The sequence below is a fragment of the Petaurus breviceps genome, unplaced genomic scaffold (genome assembly GCF_028583685.1).
Source record: "Petaurus breviceps papuanus isolate PSGF00001 unplaced genomic scaffold, PetGlider_PUasm1.0 90633, whole genome shotgun sequence".
NCBI lineage: Eukaryota > Metazoa > Chordata > Mammalia > Diprotodontia > Petauridae > Petaurus > Petaurus breviceps.
This window is the reverse complement of record NW_027187293.1, coordinates 4,836,014-4,856,082: the sequence shown is the minus strand read 5'-3', so window position 1 is coordinate 4,856,082 and position 20,069 is coordinate 4,836,014. Positions and strand designations below refer to the sequence as shown.

At 36.2% G+C, this 20,069-nt stretch overlaps 1 protein-coding gene across 1 annotated transcript in view; it reads left to right on the top strand.

The window, feature by feature from the left end:
• Positions 1 to 8,682: 8,682 nt before the first annotated feature.
• The window catches only part of CHRM3 (cholinergic receptor muscarinic 3), a 669,187-nt gene continuing 657,800 nt past the window's right edge, over positions 8,683 to 20,069 (top strand). The window contains exon 1 of the mRNA XM_069064484.1: positions 8,683 to 9,512. The gene's annotated coding sequence lies outside the window, so the exon portion shown is untranslated. The remainder of the gene's footprint in view (positions 9,513 to 20,069) is intronic.

Below are 20,069 nucleotides of genomic sequence, written 5' to 3'. Positions count from 1 at the left end.
GGTTGTTTGTTTTTTGAGGGGAAAGGCAAGGCAATGGGGTTAAGTGACTTGCCCAAGGTCACACAGCTAGTGTATCAAGTGTCTGATGCCAAGTTTGAACTCAAGGTCCTCCTCACTCCAGGGGCAGAGCTCTATTCACTGTGCCACCTAGCTGCCCCCTAAGACTATATTATAGATCATAATTTAGACTTAGAAGGGGCCAGTAAGTCAGGTCACCTTATTTTCAGACATGGAAAATGAGACTAAGAGTAGTTAAATGACTTGCCAAAGGTCACAGGGCTAATTAATATCTATGATAACATTTGAATATAGGTCTTTCTGATTCAAAGTCTAAGGCATTATGTATTATACCATGTTGGCTTCCATAATGACAATATGAGAAGAAATCGATTAATATAGTAGAAAATGAGCCAAATATTAATTTATATTTGAGACCATGCTTTGTGGAAGTCCTTCAAAGCAAATCAATCTAACTGAAAAATAAAAACCATAAATTCAAAACTGAAATCAGAAATTCTGTAAAATCTGCAGCCTATAAATTAAAATTGTAAGTGAATTGTATCGTAACACCCTGTACAACACTCTTCTCCCTCCCTCCATTTATTCAAGCCTTTCTACACAATGATTTTTTTTTATAATCTGGAATGCTTCCTTCACCCTTATAGCTCTGCTTATATACCCCTTCTTGAGAAGGATCCCATGTATCAGATTGATTTTGAATTTTAGAGTCAAAAGATAGTTACCAGTTCTAAACTTTTATTATTCTATTTGTAAACAATGTTTCATCTCAGGTTAATAAAACAACCATGAATGATGAAACAAAGGAAAGGGTCAAATTTCCCCAGATATTAACTGAGATATGTCCCGATTTTTATAAGTTCCTAGTTTATGTGAAAGGGATATAAATAAAAGGATAGAAAAACTCAATTATTATCAGAGCAGAAAAATCCATTTGTACTCTATGTAAAAGACGATCCACCACTTGAAGGACTGGGAAATCTCTTTGATTTTTCCTGGTAGCTTATATTAGAAATATTAAAAGTATTTTTCCCTCTCTTATACAAATGACTATCTTACTATTTACTACGTTCTTTAGCTCATTGCCTTAACATCAAAAGCATTCATTTAATCAACTAATAGGTAGACATTACCTGGTAATTAGGCACTAACTTTTCTCTTGTTCAACAGATACATATTGAGTTACTACTATGTGCAAAGTAATATACTTTTAGATATTCTGAGGGACTGTAAAAAAAAAGAGGAAAAAAGGACTAAAATATAGTCCCTGTTTGCAGTCTAGTAGGGAAGATAATATATAATCACAAGTAGAGACTATAACCCAACAATGTAATAATGGAAGTTTCAAAGTGTTATGTTAGTACAAAAGGGAAATAATACATGTGGACAGGAGGATAAAGAATCTTTTAAAAATGCAGTTGAAATTTAATATGAAGCTTGAAAATGTTTAGAAGTTGGACTGAGAAAGGGCCATGTCAGGTAAGGGAAGAATATAGGTGTTTGCTACCTACTGTGACAGCTAGGCTTGAGTTGGTTTGTTAGAAGTTTAAAGGATGGTGTGGCTCTCTGTGCTGTTATGTTTTATTAACTTCTTTACCACTGTGATGGAATCAGCTTATTGGTTTTGGGATTTGGTTTTCTGTTAATGTTAAAATAAATGTTTTGCTTCTGTCTTCTATATGGAGTCTGTTATATTTTTTGTGATTAAGCACTATGCAGGTATATTTATCATGACCTTGGGTCCTGTGAATATTGCATTGGTGCTACACCAGTCTGGGTAAGGTGGCGCCATTTTTTTTGTAATGGCAGAATGATAAGTTTAACCTTTGTTGGTTGGGCCAAAGATCATTCAAAGGGAGTCATTAAAGGATTTTGAACAAGCCCAGATTAAAATCACAACAGACTTTAAAATAAATGAGATAACCTTTTTCAAGTGTCGAGTAAAGATTTGAACCTAGATTTACTGAGTCCAACCAGAGCATTCTTTTTCCATTACACCATGTTTTTGAGTGAAATGACTAACAATTTTTATGCATAACCTTAGAATTAGCCTTTTCATTAGGGATATAATTTAAAATAATCTTAAATAAGACTCTTCTATATCATCCAGAAATATTTTACCTTCTATATTATTGCATTTTTCTCTTCTCATCACTTTCTCTCTCAGTATTCTTAATTTCTATAAATCCTCAGCTTCTGTACTACCACGTTAGAGAAACCTTATATGATCCCTTCAGTTGACTGTGCTCTCTCCCTCATAAAATTGCTGTGTATATTGTTGTACCTATTGCATCCCTGCTATATAATGGGAATTTTTAAAGGGCAATAACTGTTTAATTTTTGTTTATATTTTCCCAGCACATAAGACAGTGCCTTGCACAAAAATTTTTCTAAGTAAATGTTTACTTAGTTGAATTGAGTGGGGTTGATTGTAAATGTGCAAAATTACATGGAAATAATAGGAATGATTAAGCCTGTTACTGCTAATCTTAACAGACTATTATTAGCTAATGTGTCATCTCTGGGGACATTAGTCCAGTTTAAGAATGAAAGTAGAGGATCGCTTTGATTATTAATGAACTCTACTAAACTTTGAACTGAGCACCATTTCAGTCCTGGGAAGAATGGTTTGCATTAATTTGTGCATACTTACTCTATACTGAATTTTTCTATTCTTTATCTCTTCCATAAAGGAGCATCTTGGAACCCCATTTTAAAAGAAGAAAGTGAGACTCAAAGTTGTTACTCAGTTGGCCATGATCACAAAGCTAATAACTATCAGAAGGAGTATTTGAACTATTGAAGAACTTGAAGACTATTCCAATCACTCAATAAACATTTATTAAAAACCTACAATATACCAGGCACCATGATTAGTGGAAAGTGAGCTCTGCTGGATCCTACCAAGCTGGAAAGATTTCAAATATGTGATAAATTATCCATTTATTATGCAAAAATCAGCCTGGTTATAGAAACCTGAAGTAGGCATTGTGGTTTCTTAGAGATTTTACATGGCCTGAATTAAAACTGTATCTTTTTTTTTGCCTTTTGGAGGGCAATTGGGGTTAAGTAATCTGCCCAAGGTTACACAGCTAGTTTTGTGTGTGTGGGTGGGTGGGTGTCTGAGGCTGGAACCGAACTCGGGTCCTCCTGACTCCAGGCCAGTGATTTACTCACTGTGCCACCTACCCATCCCCGAACCATATCTTTATATGAGTTATTATCAAAAGTATTTTGTGGCTAGACATGGTGATGCATTCTTTTCATACTGTTGCTAATGTTGGTGAATCACTTGAACTCTGAAGTTCTACGTTTCAGTAGGGTTAAATCAATTGGATGTTCCCATTAAGTTTGCAGTAATTTGAAAAGCCTTAGGAAGGGAGATCCACCAGGCTGCCTAAGGATATGCAAACAAGACCCATGTGAGAAAAAGAGCAAGTCAAAACTTTCATGTCAATTACAAGAGGGATTAGCTATGGAATGACCACTTTACTTCTACTGCAGGTAAGAAAAGTAGATTCAATCTTTAAAAAAGGATAATTTTAATTAAAAAAATCATTCTTATTAAAGTCATTAAAATAACTTTTATTTTCCTACCTCACAAAATGTAAAACTAAATCCAACAGGTCTTTAAAAGAAATCATTCAGAGAATATCTTAAGCTCTAAATAAAATTAAAGATTACAAGTTATATAGCTAAATTCTTTGTGACAATGGGATGGAAACCCAAGATTTTAACTGTAAATCAAAAGAAAGTCTTCACATGTTCTTGGTATAGTAAAGTCTGATGTCACTCATTGTGATAGTAATGGCAATTAAAGATTCCCCTGTATTGGCTTGGTTTTCAAATTGATTGTATTAAAACCCAGAGTTTGTTAATCCCACCTGTGGGATGGGCTTGTTGATGTGAAAAGAAAGTCCTGAATTGGGAGGAGCTGGTGATGTAGATTTGGAGAGACAAGAGAGAGGCGGAAGTTCTTTTTGGAAGCAGCACCTCGTGGAGGGAGAGAGACTAAGAGATTGCTGGTGGCCGCTTTGAATTGCCCTGGACTTTTGAGACCTGCCCCCTGAGCTGCCAAGGACTGAGGAGACATGGCTGTTTTGCTGGTACTTTGTCTGTCTGTTTTGATGTTATTTTGCCAGATTTGTCCACTGGTGAAAGACTGTCCTGTTGAAGAAGTCCTGGAACCTGGCATTTGGTTAAGAAGGCCTGAGACTGTCCTGCAGACAGAGAGTGAATACTGTCCACTGGTGAGGGACAGTACTGAGAGTGAATACTGTCCACTGGTGAGGGACAGTACTGTTTTTGCAGGGGTCTGGAGACTGTCCGGCAGACAGAATGAATACTGTCCACTGGTGAAGGACAGTGCTGTTGTTGCAGGGGTCTGGGAGCCTTTCTGTTGGTTCAGAAGCCCTGAAGAAGGATTTTCTTGTTGTATGTTTACAGAAATCCTGGGAGAGGGCTTTGCTGGTGTGTTCAGGGGTTCTAGGACTGTTCTACAGACAGAGGATAAATTCATGAAGGGACTGGCAATGTATCTTATGGCCTTGCTAAGCCTTGTCTCCCCAGGAACTAAGATTGCTGAGAACTTGCCTCGTGTCAAGATGAAGAAAAGACCTCCATTTGGGTATTAAGTGCTGTGTTTAAACTTGATGTAACTCTGGGGTAGATTCAATTGTGATCCAGGGGTGGGGAACTTTTGACCTTTTTGTGTTCTATGGTTGAGCAAATGAATGTATTTTACTTATGTTTGGAAACTAATCTCCATTTGAGAAGAGGGGCTTTGTGGTGGACTTAATTAAGGTATAGCCTAGGGGTGGAGAAGTATTTAGAACAGAGACTTTGTAATTGATTGAATGATTGGAAGGTCCTGGGGTGGGGTAGTACTTGGAGATTATTTAATCATACTTAGTAAATACTGTATTTTGAATGATGTCATGTTTTGATCTTCTCTGTTCTGGGTTTGTTACTGAATAAAATAGAGAGCACCTATGCTGGTATTTTGAACCTGGGAAGTTGCCTTGCTTGGCATTACATTACACTCATGTGAACCATTCCACAAAATTGATAGTAATACAATAGAAAACATCAAATTTGTCTAGCAGTACACTCAACTTAATTATCAACATTAATGGTTCAAGCAATAGATATTCCAAAAATAATATATATGCAATTCTGAAATACATCTATGATGGGAAGGAGTTAGTATAAGCTCCATTCTAATCATGTATTTCTTATTCAAACTGTTTAATGTTTTTTATCTGTTGAGTACATATTGACTAGAGGAGATTGATTGAGCCCCAAAAGTTCTGGGTCTATATTGAAGACTCACAGTAGATATACAGATTCAAATTATTCTGCAAGATAATCCACAAAACAAATTAGACAAATATGGATATTTGAGCTGTATATAGTTTAAATATTACACTTTGTATTGCTTTTTAAAAATATATATACAACTTTAAATTCACAAGCTTTGTTAACATCCAACATTTCCAGAAGGGCAGCATTACATCACCTCTGCCATTGGCTTTCATCAATGTCAAACTGGTCCTACTCAAGAAACTCTATATGGGATTCTTTCCTACCATAAAAGGCACTGGTTACATAAAGAAAAGCCACATAGAGCATTTCCCTTGGATTTAATCACCACCAGACATTCCTTAGAGTCCCCTACCAAGCTTCCACTCAAAATAATATTGTTATTAATTCCTGCCAGGATATGCTATCCATCAAAAGTCAGGAACCTAATAGGTCCTTCATGACCACTGAGAATCATAGTCAGTATTGATGAGACTATGGACTATACTTCAACCAGGATTCCTTCAAAGACACCCATAAAGTGGGTATTGATGATCTTGGCTGCTAAGCGGGTGCATTTTCATTTGAAAGTTTTCAGGCACTTCCCCATGTTCAGATCACATGCCATCCGATTACCACTAAAGTTGTTGCATGTCTCTATTGGACCTTATAGTGCCTCTTGCTTCTGGGCATTTGCATCCTCCAGGATTCTGTAGCTCCTGTAAATCACCTTGTGGATGAAATAACTTGTGCCTCTCCTCTACATAGAGCCCTCAGGCTAGAAAGGAATAAGCCTTTCTGGTCTACCACATATATGTGGGTTCATCTCTCTAATCAATAACAGAAATAAGAAGATAACAATATTTCTATTATCATGGTAGGATGAGATTCAACAAGTAAAAGTCTTGGTGGCCATTATTCTTTCTCTTGGGTCTTTTTCTAATTAATAATAATAATGAAACAAGGTCTGCCACACATTGAGAATAGAGATTGAACACACCACTTTTAAAAATGTAATTCTCTTGTTTCTTGTGAATTTAACAATAATCAGTAAACATTCAAGTAACCAAAAATGAAAAATAAAAGTGATTGTAAAAACAATAATCACCCTGAGCACCTAGAAAAATCTCATTATCAAAATAGATATTTATAAATCAGCATTAGATTAACTATGAAACAATTTTTCCTGAAATTATACAACTGAATTTTGTTTTTTGGTCTATATGTAGGACTTTACATTTTACTGGGAAGCAATATCTAAATTTGATATGTTCACATTAAATTTATTGCTATTGTTATTGTTGTTGTATATTTCCATAGAGATTTGTTTCAATTCAACAAATATTTATTTATTAATTTATGATAAAAATTTTTGAACCAGAAGGACTGACAGAATTCCATGGCATACCACATACACACACACACACAGACACACACAGACACACACACACAAATCCCTCAACAATGATATAGACTCAAATAATTAGTTCTGGATACTGCTGCTCAACCAGCTACAACTTCATCTAATACTATTAAAGCCCTACCTTAATTTTGTCCACTAGACTATCATAATCAACTTTGTCAAATATTTTGAAGAAATGAAGACCCAGAGAATGTAAAGCATTCCCTTAATTTAGAAGTCTAGCAAGCCTATCAAATGAAAGAAATTAGATTACTGTATTATGACTTGTCCTTAATTAATCTACGTTAGCTCTTAGTGATAACAGTTTTTTCCCCATAAATTGTCTTTAAACAGCACCTAAATAAAGGGGTACATTGTGGTACAGTAGAAGAATACAGAATCTAGGATCAATCACAACTTACCTTTGACACTGCAGGTAGGACCTTATTAAATCACTTATGCACCCTCTGCCTCAATTTCCTTATCCATTAGATGAGGGAATTAGGTTAGATGGTCAGAACCACCAGGTGCTAGATCAGTGGACATACATTTAAAATATTTCTTATTAATTAAAAGTCTATACTCTGGAATTCACTTTTATCTTTTTTTAAAATTATGTTTCCCATATAGGAGAATCTATCATCTCCCCAATATTCTATGATTTCTCAATAAATATCTGATAATGGTTTCTCAACTTTTGTCTTTTTTTCAGCATTTTACCATTTAATTTGTTTGAGACTAGACGCTTCAATCAGTAAGTGACTCAAAATAGCTACAGTGCTCAGGTACTCATTTCTCTCCAATTTTACACTCAATTCTCCTTTGATGGCACTTCTTCTGCTCTTTCTAGCTGATAGATCATTCACTTTCTTGAAGAAGATGGAACATTGGAACAAAAATGGGAATTAACTAGTTCCTTATCTTTGTGTCCTCTTTCCCAAAAAAATATGCCTGTCCCTTTCTTATTAATCTTCTTATTCTGAACATAACTTAAACAATAACATAAAATGCACTTTTAACGTAATTTGCAGTCTCAGTTCTTGCCTTCCAGCTTTTGAATCTGTCCTTAGTTTTGTGACAATATTTTATACTTCCCTTTTTATGTGATCCTGCACCTTATATTTTTGTCCATTTCTTTTAAAATTAGAGCTCATCAGAGAGTTCCTTGTGTAGCCACAATAGTTTCTTTAGGAGTTTCTCATTTTGTTTTGCAATTACATTAACTATTCTTGCCATATTCCCTGAGTCATGTCACCATTTTGAATTTCTAGTGTTATCAATGTATCTTCAAAAATCACCTTTCCACCATTCTGCATATACATATATGTTCTGTCATTTTGGTGTTTATCCCATTAACATTTTGGAGCATAAGGTTCCCAAAAAATCAACTCCTAGAATCATAGAAATATGAGCTTAAAAATAACGATAGAGATAATTTATTCCAACCTCCTCATTTCACAGATGGGATGACTGAGGCCTGAATTGTTGGTTACTTGTCTGATACCTCACAGCTATTAACAGAACTTGGACTAAATTCCAATCGCAAATTTGGGGCTTTCTTCTACTAGACCATAAGTTGTTTAATTCTAATAATTTTCTGCCTGCTACCACTGTTCAATCAATCATAGAATCCTAGACATTATAGGATGATCTTCGGTTCTAGGTTTCCAAGTGAATAATGTTGTCACCAAGATCGAAGATTGAAAAAAAAAATCCCAGATATTGTATTTTTCTCAACATTCTCTTAATCCCGACAAAGACATATGCCCTTTGCCGTATCCAGGAGCAAAACAGGTGACACAGGTGTGATTCAGATTGATTGATTGATGACCCTATTTCCCCCTTCCCACTTTTTTCATGGCCTCCAGGAAGCATAATCCCTTGGTGTTCTCTTACAGACTCCCCAAATCTCTTTTCCAGGCGGTGGCTAAAACAGAGAGAAGCGGAATCTCACAGCACATGGGAGGTTAGTGTGGTTCCACTAGGGCAACTGGGCATGCTCAGTAGCCAGGACAGGTTTTGGTCTCAAGTAGGCAGCCAGTTCATTACACCGGCGCTAGGCAGTGAGGGAGCTGAGGGAAGGCAGCTGCAGCAAGAGGAGGAAGAAGAGGAAAAGGAGGAGGAAGAAGGGGAGGAAGAATAGAAAGGGGATGGGAGCGCACTGAGGAAAACAGCCATCCCTGGGCGAAGGAAGAATTGGTGGGGAGTGGACGGGTGGGTGGTGGAAAAGACCCTCCTCCTTCCACTTCCAGTGTCTTGTGTCTGCTTTGGAAATAGAAGAGGAAGGAAATTCACGGATAGAAAGAAAAAGAAAAGGAGTGTCAAGAGAAAGGGAGTGGGGAATAAAAGACTGTGCGAAAAGAAAAGGCAAGAAAGCGCTACGGGGAAAGGATCCCAGCAAGCCCGGGGGTGGTAGCGCTGAGCCGGCGCGGCTGCTTGGACAGGTGCCGCTGCCCGGGAGAAGAAGGCATGTGACGCGGAGCCCGCCGCTGCCTGCCGGCAGAGCGCTCGCTGGACCTGGAGCCCACACCCGGGGTGGGGGACTAGTTCCCCTTCTTCCTTTAGTCCGTGCCCGCGGAGACTATAGAGTTTCGGGTTCGATCATGAACCGGAGTCTACAAAGCGTGAATCTGTCTTGGGCATCTTGGTCCTAGGTCATTTGTCCGCTGATTCTGCCCAGAACAGGAGGAGACAGAAAGTGGGGTGACCAGTCTAGGCGCCTTGTTGAGGGAACCGGAAGGGTCCTGAAAAGGCCGAGGTACCTGCAGCTCACTGAGGTCCCAGCCACCAGGTAAGGAAGGGGCGAAGAGCCCAGGGCTATGGGGAAAGGGTGGTGCCCGTGTCGACTGAACCTTCTTCTTGCATTTGCGTGTTGTTATCTGGAGGAAAAAAAGTTTTCAGCTCGGGTGGGAAAGGTCTTTCTAAACTGGAGTAGAAACAACAGAGCTGGGAAGAATAAGGAAAAGGATTGCCCCATCTCTTCTCGAGCTGCTTGCACCAGGACCGCCCATAGAAGGGTGGAGATGGAAACGGGGGGCTGTGAGGGGACTGCCTTTGTCACAATGGGGTACAGCGAAAGGACTAACCTAATGGCGAATTGCAACTGGGTACTCCCCACGACGCCTTTTGGGTCGTTTCCTTCCTTCCCAGTAACAGATTTCTGTCTGGGAAGGTCGTGGTGCCTAGGCGAAAATAACTTACAGAGTCTTGATTTTGCTTCCCCCACCCCGGACTTCTCCCCCCCCCCCATTATTGAAGAGGGGCAGAGCAAAGATAAGCTTAGTCTTCCAGTGGATCTTGATGGTTTTCGGGGGGGGGGGGGCTAAGGGGGAGAGTGAATCAAGATCCTAGTCTTGAGCAACACCTAGGTGAAGGTACGCAGCTCCGCGCGCGCGTCTCTACTCTCGGGGCAAGGAGTCATCCAAACTTGCGGAGCAGCTGCTGAACTACATCCCTATTTCTTAACCAGCACTGTCAGTTCCGCACTTGATTCATTTTAAGAACGTTAGTTAGCTGGACTGTTTTTGTTTTGTTTTTTTTCTCTCTCTTTCTTTTTAGCTACGTAGAAGAGGGGAAATTGACTTATGTAATAGAATTCGCTTGTATACATAGTAGGGTGTGCATGTTGGAATTGTGAGCCTCTTAAGATTGTGTGTATGTGCCCATGAATATTTAACTCTTGTGCTGCTCGTAGAGTGGAAATGTTACAAGGAACTAGGGACTTGGGAAATCTATCCAATACAGAAAATTCTCAAGGATGTAATGAATCATTTATTGGCATGCGTTATTTAAACTATTGTGGCGGGGTTCAAAGCACTATTTCTCTCCCTCTGTCTTTTTAGTCAGGGGTACTGCTGATGCTTGCTATAGCTAGGAAAATGCTATATTTATCATAACAGTTGGGTTGTTGAGGAAAATGAAGCTTTTTAACGTATGTTTTCTCAGTGGTTAGATTGCTCAATTTGAGTTCAAACAGGACTTTGTGTGATTTTTCTCTGTAATTCTGTAAATCTATCCAATTCTGAGTGGTTAAAAAAAAATCTACAAGAGTCCCTTTTAAGACTGCATTTGCATAAGCAAGCCACTAAAGATTTCAGTAGGCAAAGAGTGTTATGACAAATGAACATGGATCAACATTGCCAGTGCTTAAAACAGAGTCCAAGTATTTACTTTAGATAAAACCTCTGATGAATAATAATATTCACTCCAGAAAGTGTGAATCTGAGCTCAGATTTCAAACAGAACCTGTGTGTTTACCGCAATAAGGTAATGTAACTAATATAAAGATTTGCCAGGGTCTTTTCCAGGTATATTGCTATATTTTGGGGGTCCCCCCTTGTAATAGAAACTGGTATTTCTAGGTATAAATGCACGCAAAAAATGCATGTTGGTCATTGGTTCTTGTGTGTGTGTGTGTGTGTGTGTGTGTCTGTGTTTATGAGTGCGTACGCGTGTGCGCCTGTTCTAAGATATCTTATTTTTGGCTGCATTATCTAATCTTTCACCGAAAATGCTGAATAGATAGATCATCACACAGTTAATAACGTGTTTTAATTTAAATTTTCTGTAATATTCCCCCCCAAGCAATTGACACAAAAGGGTGATTTTTGTGGAATAGAATTTTGTTTGATATGGCTACTTCCATTTAAGAATTTATCATAGTTTTAATACATTGTATCTACCTTTCTGATCCAGAGGACCTGTTTCTTTTCTTTTCAGACTGTCAATATGTTTGTTTTCTATTAATATCTGAAAGATTGTTTAAATTGGAAGATCTGTGATGACAACCCAATATTATAGAATCTATAATTGAATTGAATATTTTATTTCTTTTTACTTAAAACAATGAAGAATTGGGTGTGAATTTTGGAGAACTGGGTCATTTGAAAAGTTAGGTCAGGAGATACACTTTCTTACATGTTACTGCAAATCTGGTAAAATGGCCTTTTTTTTTTTTTTTGAGAATTGTTTGCCAGAAAATTGAAAGTCTTATATGAGTAACATCTTTGTATCAACAATTAAAGTTAATATAAGAATACATAAAGTTTAGTAAAATATGACATTATTACTTCTTTCCTCTGCCAACCTCTCAAATCATTTCTAAGATATGGTTTCTTTCTCTCTGGTGCTTTAAGAACACCCACTGCGACAGGGAGTTGAACATACATATACTGAAAAAGCATAGCTAATTTATTACTATTTAGAGCCCTATTTGATCTTTTGTTTTTGAGTTATAGGGTGTAAAGGAGGCAGCTACTTTAGATGGTGTTCAGTGTGTGTGTGTGTGTGTGTGTGTGTGTGTGTGTGTGTGTGTGTTTCTTGCATAATACTGAGGTATTAATGCAGACAACCTGTTGAGGATGAAAAAGGAATAGAGACTGGAGCTGGGGTTTCTTTCATATGGAGAACTTCTAGGGGTGGAAAATCCTTGTCCTCATGCAGGTTGGCACTCTCTTTGCCTCTTGGAGAAAACTAGAATCTAAGTGACTTGCCCAGAGTTACACAATCGGTGTCAAAGACAGAACTTAAATCCAAGTCTTTCCATCTTTGAGACTAGTCCTCCAACTGCTATACCATGCTGTGTTTTGTTGAGAATGTGACTTAAAAATACCCTAAAATTATCATTTATAGAATTGTTTGTATCAGAAAATACTTTGAGTAGAGAGAAATTAACAGATAATTTTTTTAACTTTCTTGTTTAGATAGCTGCAATCATGAATTTATCTCAGATTTCTATTTAAAAGTTCTTCATTCTTTATGAAATGATTCTAACAAAAACACAATTCCCAATTATTTTTCTGTCACTACTGCCCCCCTCCCCAGCACTCCCCTGTACTCCCACTGGACATTCTGTTCTGTCATATTAGCACTTGTCACTGGGAGAAACAGATACCCTCTCTTAAATGGTCTGGCTACTTCTCATATGAGGATGAAGAAATTGGGTTGTTGTGCTTGCAATTCAGGGAAGTTTATATTCTGAACAGCTGTGGTGTAGTGCCACTTCAAAAGATGAGATGAATGAACTGTGAATCATATGAAGAAAGAGACTCAGATCTGTGTGTATGGGAGAAATGCATCAAGGCTTTACTTACATAATGGAACATAATTATCTTGCTGTAATATATTATTGCTAATAGCAATATACTCACATTATGGTTTGGTTTTAAAGTTTCGATGAGGAACAGGAAAGGATATCTTTCTCCTTGTGAAGGAAGGTGAAAAAGGTATATTTTGCTCAAGAGAAAAACAAAAGTAGGACACAACTCTACTTAAAACTGTTAGCTTTTATATCGATCAAAATGATTGCATTTACATAGGATTTAATTAGAGATAGGAATGCAGTTGCAAATAAGGAATTGAAATCTTATTCCATGGAGAGAGGTTGAGAGAAGTGGCAGTACATAGCCCTTCCCCAATTCAGCTGACATTGATATTGTGCCGGTTTGAATTCTGCAGAAATCACCCCCTGGCAATTGGATATAGAATTTCAAGTGGGTATACCTTCAGCAAAAATAAATGAAAAATTTAGATTTCAGAAATGTGAAAATCATTCACCTAAGTTCATCAGGAAAAAAAATCAGGTGCAATTAACTGTTAATTCCTTTATGCTAAACAAACCCAATTATTTCACTCTTGATGCAAAACAATTATGTTTCTCTTTCTTTCAAAGTTCTGCTCAGGTGCCTCCTTTTGCAGCATTCTCTGATTTACTGTCCTGAACTGATGGTGATTTCTCTTTCCTGGATTTTCTTAAAGTTTGCCGTCTACCTCATGCCATTATTTTATTTTGTACTCATGTACATGTCCTATTTTTCAATGTTTTAACATTTTTATTTAAAGTTTGAGTTTCTAATTCTGTACTTTCCTCCCTTTCTCCCCATGATCCTTGGTGAGATAGTAAGCAATCAGGTGTAGGTTATATATGGGCAATCATGGAAAACATTTCCATATTAGTCATTTTGTACAAAATTCAAATGGAATAATAAAGTGAAAAATAGCAATGCTTCAGTCTATATTCAAACAATATCAGGTCTTTCTCTAGAGATGGAGAGTATGCTACATCATTAGTCCTTTGGGATCAACTTGGATGATTATATAACAGAATAGTTAAGTCATTCTCAATTCTTCATTAAACAATATTGCTATTGCTGTGTACAACATTCCCTGGTTCTGTTAACTTGACCATGTGTCAGTTCATGAAAGTCTTTCCAGGATTTTCTGAGATCATTCTGCTGCTTGTTTCTTATAGCACAATAATATACCATTATACTCATATATCACAGCTTATTTCACCATTCCCCAACTGATGGCCATCTCTTTGATGTCCAATTCTTAGTCACCACAAAAAGAGCTGTTATAAATATTTTGTACAAGTAGTTTCTTTTCCTTTTTCTTTTTTTGAATATCTTGGGATATAGAGCTATTAGTGTTATTTCTGGATAAAAGAGTATGCACAGTTTTTCATCCCTTTGGACATAGTTCCAAATTTTTCTCCAGAATGGTTGGATCAGTTCACAACTCCAATCAGTGATTTAGTATCCCAGTTTGCCCACATCCTCTCCAAAATCCATAATTTTCCTTTTTTTGTCATATTAACCAATATTATAGGTTTCAGGTAGTACCTCAGAGTTGTTTTAATTTGCATTTCTTTGATCAACAGTAATTTAGAACATTTTTTATGACTATAGATAGCATTGATTTCTTTGAAAACTGCCTGTTCATATCTTTTTAGCATTTATCAATTGGGGAATGGTTTGTATTTTTATAAATTTGACTCAGTTCTCTATATATTTGAGAAAAAAGGTCTTTACCAGAGATATTTATTGCATTTTCCCAGTTTACTGCTTTTCTTATAATTTTGATTGCATTGGTATTGTTTGTGCAAAAACTTTTTTTTAATTTATGTAATCAAAATTATCTATTTTACATTTTGTACTGCTTTCAGTATCTTCTTAGGCCCTAAATTCTTTCCTCATCTAGAAATCTGAGAGACAAACTATTCCATGCTCTCTTATTTTGCTTATGTTATTACCTTTTATGTATAAATCATATACCCATTTTGACCTTATCTTGGTATATGGTGTGAAATGCTGTTCTATACCTAGTTTCTGTCATACTGTTTTCCATTTTTCCAGAAGTTTTTGTCAAATAATGAGTTTTTGTTCCAAAAGTTTGGATCTTTGTGTTTATCGTATGCAAGATTATTATAGTCATTTACTGTAAGGTAATTTGAAGCTATTCTATTCCACTAATCTACCACACTATTTCTTAGCCAGTACCAGATTGTTTTAGTAATTACTACTTTATAATACAATTTGAGATCTGGCAGGGCTTGATCACCTTCTTTCAATTGTTTTTTTTTTCATTGATCTCTTTGATGTCCTTGAGCTTTTGTTCTCATAGATGAAGTTAGTTATTTTTCTACACATCCTATTTTTTATATTCAATTTAAATGCCCCTCATGGCAAGGACTGGTTTATTTTTCATCTTTATCTTTTTATCATGTAACACAAGACATTACATAGTAGGTGTTTGTTAAATGTTTGTTGAATTTAATTTAAATATCACATATATACATTCATATATATGTATGTGCACACACATACATATAGTCACTTGGACATACATCAACACTCCCAAGGGAGCCTTTAAAAGTGTCAAATATGTGGAAAAGGATACCTCTTTTGCCTTCTGTGGCATACTCCATGAAATTTATGTTTTTATGCATAATGTCTTTTTAGTAATTATAAATTATCTAACATCATCTCTTTCAGATACTTTTCTTCTTCTCTCTACTATCTCAAAATTACATATTGTTAGCTTTCCTCTGGTGCACTAGTGCAAAGTTCAAGTAGAATGTGTGTTGTGGGGGGAGGCTTATGGAGCATGCTTGTATATTCTCTCTTTCATATTCTGCATTTCACCTTGAATTTTCAATATTCCTTGACATATTGCTATGTGGAGTAATAATGCAGTGTCCTTTTGGCTTAGTAGTTGGCTACTGAATCTTCTTTTTTGGCCAAGAGGCCTGGCACCATATACTTTACTCTAACATTTGGCCATCTCTATTATTGAGACTGAAAACAATAAGATTTATCCACCTGTTGCAACTTCCCACTTATTTCTTTCTGAGTGCCAATTACTTTGCCTGCTTTAATAGTTTCCATATTCCTGTGATTGAGGTACCAGCTGCAGCTTGACAGTTTGTCACAAAGTGGGTCCCCTGATGGCAAGAAGAATGTTCTCCACCAGAATAAGCTGCTCTTCAGTGATGATGCCAGCTCATTTCAAAATGAATGGGAACTTAAACGCTTTGAAGAGAAATGGTGGCAATACAATTTACCTCATAGAAATTACATCTGGCAGAAATTTACATGCCAAATCTATGTCTACCTTTACTATACATACTATGCTGTTCAGGAATAATTCAAATAATTGAAAACAAAACTCCAATTATAATTCGACCTATTCTTTAAAACTGCTAGCAAGATTATGTGTTCTAATTTTCTCCATTGGGGTATTTGAACTATTTTTTTTAGTATATTGAAGAGCTGTTCTGTTCATCATTGGAAACTTTGTAGTATAACCCCACTCCTTGTTTCTCTCCTCCCCTATGGACAGGTATCACGAATTTATGACATTACATGAATTCTGACAAGATAATTCTAAAAGGCATACATCTGGATTTGTAAACTGGTGATTTTCTTCTCCAGAGCAAAACACCTGGAGATACAATAAGTAGCTGGCAGATGCAATCACATCTCCCACTGGCCATTTGAAATAAAAAATTATTGGATCCTTTCCTGGATAGATACACTTCTTGGCCATCTCAATACTTCCAGTTGTCATTGCAAATGCCTTTGGTCTACAAAAAAGTGGAGAGACTAACCAGAGAATGTGTCCACTTAAGTTAATTGTAGGTTCATAATCAACTGGACAGGCTGGGTACCCTTGCTATAGATCCTGATCATTTTTTTTCAGTATTTGTTTTTCTTACATTTTATAGAAATAATATAAAATAGAAAATAATCAGCAAACATTTATTAAACAACTAATATATGTCAGGTATTGTGTTCAGTGCTAGAGATACAAGGCATTCCCTGTCCTCAAGTAGCATACAGTCTAATGGGGAAGACAATATGCAAGCAAATATATAGATAGTAAGCTATATACAGTAGAAATAGGAAATAATTAACAGAGGAAGGCATTAGAATCAAAAGGTTTTGGGAAAGGTCCCATTAAAAGATGGTATTTTAGTTTCTACTTAAAGAAAGCCAGGAAATCAGTAGGCAGAGTTGAGGAGAGAGTATTCCAGGCATGGCAGACAGCTAGAGAAAATACCCAGAGTCTACAGATGGAGTATCTTGTTCCTGAAACTACATTGAAGAAGAAAAAATACTTATTGTTTTACATTCATCCTATATTTATGCTTTTTTGTATTTATCAGTCTCGTCTCTCCAGAAAAAAAATGATTATTTTAGTGTTATTTGTATCAGTGAGTGTTTAGCATGATATGTCTACTAAGTATTCAACAAATAAGTGGTCATAGGGATTATGTTATTTTCTGATTATTATATATATTTGAACTTTATCTTTTCCATTACATTTTAAAATTCTGGACAGAGATTATATCTTATTTTCTTATTTGACTAAGCAAAAATATTTGTTGGTTGGTTATTGTCCTTCATATAATGGAAGTGTGAATGTAATGAGAAGGACAGCTATGAGACATAAGGACACCAAAGCATAGACAAACCCATCATTTCTAAGACTTGATTCATTAAAATGCTGTCAGAATTGTAGAGGAGCACAAAAATAATTATAAAGTCAATGTGCATTTATTGAATACTTACTAGGTGTCAGACACTATTCTAAGTGCTGAGGATACAAAGAAATGTAAAAATACTACCTTTCCCTAAGAAGTGGACATTCTAATGAGGAAGACTTATAAGTAACTAGGTAACTCTAGATACTTTTCATGACATAGAATCAAATTACATTTTGAGCTACTTTGTTGCTTGTATTTTGATCCCAACAAAACCTAAGATTACATGTTTGTATGTTTGTTTTTCCCCCAGAACACTGAGAATGAGTCACCTCTTCCAAGGACTTAGTTTGTTGTATTGCCCCCCAAAAAGTGTTGTTATCTTTTTTAAAAAGTTAAAATATGGAGACTTTTTTTTCAATTCCAAATTATCTCCTTTTACCTACATCCTCTCCCAAACAATGAAAACACAAAGCTTATTACACAAGGGAAAAAAAAAAGCTTTTACACAAATAAAAACAGAACTTATTACAAATGTAAAGTCATGCAAAACAATTTTTCTCATTAGTCATGCCCCTCCACCCCCTCAAAAAAAAAGGCTAGAGAAAGAAATAAAGAGAAAAAAATAATGCTTCTGTTTGCGCTGAGTCCATTATTTCTCTATATGGAGGTTAATAACATGTTTCATTGGAACTTTTGGAATTCTATTGGATCATTATATTGATCAAAGTTACTCAGTTTTTCAAAGTTGATTAGTTTTATATTATTGCTTTGACTAAATAGATTGCAATCTGATGAATGTGAGGTGGTACCTCGGAGTTCTGATATCTTGTATTTCATAATTGTTAATGACTTACAGCATTTTTCATATGTCTATTGATAAATTTGGTTTCTTCCTCTGAAATTGCCTATTTATATTTTTGACCATTTGTCAATGGGAGGAATGACTTTTATTCTTATAAATTTGATTTAGTTCCCTATGTGTTTCAGAAATAAAATTTTTATCAAAGAAATTTGCTGCAAAGATCTTTTCCCACTTTTCCTCCTTTTCTTCTAAATTTAGCTGGATTGGATTTGTGTAAAAACTTTTAAATATTATGTAATCAAAATTATCCCTGCTTACCTCTTATAAATCTCTCCATCTCTTGTTTGGTTGAGAAATCTTCTCCCTTCCATTGATCTGACAAGTAATTCCTTCCCTACACCTGTAATTTGCTTACATTACTCTTTATGATACACTCATTTTGAGCTTATCTTGGTAAATGAGGTAAGATGGTTGTGCCTAATATCTTCTGTAGGACTACTTTCCAGGGTTTACAACATTTTTTCAAATAGTGAGTTTTTGCCTCAAAAGCTCAGATATTTGAATTTATCAAACATAGTTTACTCTCCTTATTTGCTTCTGTATTGTGTACCTAATCTTTTCCACTGATCAATCTATTTCTTACACAGGCCAAGTTATTTTGATGATTACAACTTTGTAGTAAAGTCTGAGAGGTGATGTTGCTGGGCCTCAGTCCTTTTTTTTTTTTTTTTTTTTACCAATTCCCTTGATATTCTTGACTTTTTTCCTTTCCAGATAAATTTTGTTTTTATTTTTCTAATTCTTGGAAGTTACTCTTTAGAATTCAATCAGCCTGTCAATGAATATGAAAATTAATTTTGTTGGTGTTGATCTTTCCATTATGTTAGTTTAGCCTACTTATGAGCAATTATTGTTTTTTCCAGGTATTTTGAGGGCAGCTCTGTAGTGCAGTGGATAGACCACCCGACCTGGAGTCAGGAAGACTTGAATTAAAATCTGGATTCAGATACTTTCTAGCTATATGATCCAGGGAAAGTCATTTAACTCTGTTTGCCTCAGTTTCCTTATCCATAAAATGAACTGGAGAAGGAAATGCCAAACCACTCCAGTATCTTTGCCAAGAAAACCCCAAATGGGGTCATAAAGAATTGGACACAACTGAAATGACTGAACAACAACAGGTATTTAGATCTGTCGTTGTTTGAAGAATCTTATGTAATTGTGTTCATGCAATTCCTTGTGTGTGTCTTGGCAGGTAGATTCTCAAATATTTTATACTACCTGTAGTTGTTTTAAATGGAATTGCTCTATTCTATTTCTTGCTACTGGATTAGTGTGGTTATTTTTTAAAGGAGGGAAATAAAAATAAATTGAGTGCCTGTTAGTCCTGCAATCCTATGTAAATCTTTAGTCAAGTACCATCCCTAATATGAGAGGTTTTCACTGCTGTAGTTCTCAATGGATGGTTTTGGGTGATATTCTCAGTTGTTCTTTGCTCTGCTACTGTTCCTTCTGCCGTTCATTGTTGCTCCTAAAAGGGGCCCCAAGTGTAATTCTCTTTCATTCAGCCATGGAATTGTTTGGCTAGCCAAGTCACATAACCCTTTCTGCCAAGACAATATTTCATCATTTCATCCTGGCTCTGTGTACTTTCTCCTTCCCTCCTTCCCCTCCCCCCTTACTCTCCCCTCTTTTTTCTCTCCCTTTCCTCTTGCCCAGCTCTTCTCTTCCCCATTATCTCTCTCTCTCTCTCTCTCTCTCTCTCTCTCTCTCTCTCT